This window comes from Loxodonta africana, chromosome 2 (genome assembly GCF_030014295.1).
Source record: "Loxodonta africana isolate mLoxAfr1 chromosome 2, mLoxAfr1.hap2, whole genome shotgun sequence".
Classification (NCBI taxonomy): Eukaryota; Metazoa; Chordata; class Mammalia; order Proboscidea; family Elephantidae; genus Loxodonta; species Loxodonta africana.
This window is the reverse complement of record NC_087343.1, coordinates 95822392-95825383: the sequence shown is the minus strand read 5'-3', so window position 1 is coordinate 95825383 and position 2992 is coordinate 95822392. Positions and strand designations below refer to the sequence as shown.

At 44.1% G+C, this 2992-nt stretch overlaps 1 pseudogene; it reads right to left on the bottom strand.

The window, feature by feature from the left end:
* Window positions 1–362: 362 nt before the first annotated feature.
* On the bottom strand, window positions 363–1207 carry LOC100658820 (small ribosomal subunit protein uS5-like; annotated as a pseudogene).
* Window positions 1208–2992: the final 1785 nt, after the last annotated feature.

Genomic DNA, 2992 nt, shown 5'->3' with positions numbered 1-2992 from the left:
GGACAGGGAAGTGAGGCAGGACACTAGCCACTAGATTACTGACAAAGGATCGTCACATTAGCAACCAAGATGAGGAGGCAGTAATGATAGGGAGGGAAGAGAAGGAGAGAAACGGGGCAGCTAGATATAGTCTATGATCAGGAATCAGAACTGCATGGGGGGTTAAAAGTCACAAACTACCTGCAAGATCACAAGCACCCATTGGAATTGCTCCTGGGGGAGAGGGGAGAAAGGGGCGGGAGGGAACTGTGTATCCGCAGCCTTTACTTCCAGTCCTCTGAAATCTTTGTGCTTGCGGCTTTCCTGAGCTTTTTTTTTTTCAGGCTTGACTAATTCACTTTATTTTTATTGTATAGAAACCACTATGTGGTGGCCACAGCTGGAGCCTGGATCCTCTGCACGGAGACTCTGGCACGGGTCTTCACAAGATGGTCTGTAATTCCTGGTAGTGAGACTTGGTGAACACGGTGTCTTTCCAGAGGTCATGGGTGAGATAGCTGTAGGTCTTGGAGATGGCGCCAAAGGTGGCCTTGGGAAGTTGTTCAGTGTGGCAGTGCAGCCCCTGGCTGAGGTGTAGCAGTCGCTGATACCGCCATAAAGAGCTTCTTGGGCACAGGGGCTGAGAGTACCCCAGCGCCTATGGGCGGGCGGAAAAGGCACACGAACACAGAGCCGCAGGGACTGGTCGCCTTGCAGGGGACAGTATAGGGCTCCGATCTTGTTCCCCCGGTAGCCTCGCCGGACAGGGACAATGGAGAGGTTGGCCATGATGATGGCCCCAGGGATGGCGGTGGCCACCTCCTTGAAGCACTGAAAACCTAGGCCAACATGGCTGTTGTAGTACCCGACTGCAATAAATGCCTTGAACCTGGTCTGCTGGTTACCGCATCTGCTTCCGCACAGGCATAGTTTTCAAAACCTCCCCACTAAGGGCCATCCCCTGGAAGAAGTCAATGATCTTAGACTCCTTGATGGGCAGGGAGAAGAGAGAGATCTCCTCCAGGGACTTGATCTTCATGTTCTTGACCAGGCGGCCCAGCTTGGTGACGGGGAGCCACTCCTTGTCCTTGGCTTTGCCTCCGCGAGCTCCATGGCCTCGACCCCCACCCCACAGGCCGCTGCTGAAGACTCTGCAGACCCTGCTACCAGTTCGGATCCCTGGCCCGGAGCCTCCAGGACCTTGCGCCGCTCTGACGTCATTCACCATTTGATTTTTTCTGGGGGAAGCTTTCCTTAGCATTTTGCCTCTTCACTGCCTCAAAATGCTTGTGTTGTTGTCACTGTTGGTATTTGTGAATTATTTTTATCTAATGTTGATGACGCTGCTTCTTCCTGTACCAATTGCTGTTGACACAATGCTGACTCAAAGTCACCTACCTGTGTCATAGTAAAACTGTGCCCCATAGGGTTTTCAATGGCTCTTTTTTTAGAAGTAGATCTCCAGGCCTTTCTTCCAAGGAGCCTCTGGGTTTTTTCAAACCTCAGACCTTTCGGTTAGGAGTGGAGTATGTTAACCGTTTGTGTTACTCTGGAACTCTTGCGTCTTTCTTTAGCCCAGTGCCTGACTTGGGCCTGGATAAGTTATGCATTGCTGCTCTTATTTTCCAGAATGATGTCACCCACTACACTCTCAGTGTGCCTTCTCCTCACTGAAAACTGCACCAATACAAATGCGTCCACTTTTAATGCCATTTTTAAATCTCTTTGTCCCTGAATGTAGCTACTGGCAAATTTAATTATTTTTGATGACTTGGATCAAGCATAACTTTGTATAAGTTATTATAATACCCACCCATGGTAGGAAGTAATTTTCATTAGTTGGCTAGTTTTTCCTCTTAAAAAATATAGCCTTCACTTAGCATAATTCAAATGCATGTGTGGAACAAAAAGGTTTGACTGTTTTTAGCAATTTGTTTTATTAGAGATAATAAAAATATTGCCAGCCAAAATGCCATTGTTTTGAAGAGCCTTTTGTTTCTGCAATGAAAAGAGTTTAGGAAAATTTATATAAGGATCTTCAAAAACAGCAGTAGTAATTGCTGTTTGAAACCTAGACTCAATTTCAGTTAGGTTTGATTTTAATTCTCTGTGCAGCGCTGAAAATCTGAATCAGATTCCATCAACCTTTGTACAATTTAGTGAAACATAAATGCTCTGAGGGTGGAGTGATCAGTCTCTATGAGCATAGTCATTTTTTCAACTGCATTTTAACTGTCAAACGCAGGGACATTGTGACCTGAATATCACTTTTAAAATAGGTAAATTTGTTGCAACCATAAACTTCGGTGGCAGTGAAATCACTTGAGCTACCATACAAGGATGAAAGGAAACTGAACCCAGAGCAGTTTTTCTGTGAAATATTTTGGATGGACTCATTCAAGTGAGGGACCTTTTTTGGCCTACACAGTGGATATGCTCTCTCAAATTCCTGCAGGTTATGTTTTCTCTAATATTGCTTTCTTCACTGCTGAGCCCTTTACAATGCCTATGTGGAAAAAAAAAAAAAAGTTAGCTTTATTTTTTGTGGCCAAAAAACTGCTTTTCATCTCTGCATCAAGTTGAGCTTTTGTGTTTATTTTTCAGCGGAAGAAATCATGATAATTTAAATTCTGGATTCATGGGATTGGACTCAGAAAACAATTGGATTTTGGAGCTTCTAGCATTAGAATCAACTGGGAGGGCCCAATTTCATCCAATTTATAGCTTGATTTCATCCAGCAAGACATACTTAAGCGTAAAGACCTAAAAGTGGTAGGTGTTGTATTGAAATAGCATTGCACTTAGGGTGCAATGAGGCAGAAAGTACTGCTCAGTGCTTTACATTCACTAACACGGCATTATTCCAGCATGACACAAAATCCAAAGCTTTTGCAATTACAGCTGTGACCCCAAATTAGATTTTAAAACATGTATATATGTATATGCATTTTAGAATTTTTCCTTCGTTTTGTCTCCTAATAGTTTAGAAATGCAGATGCTGGTGGCTTCTTAA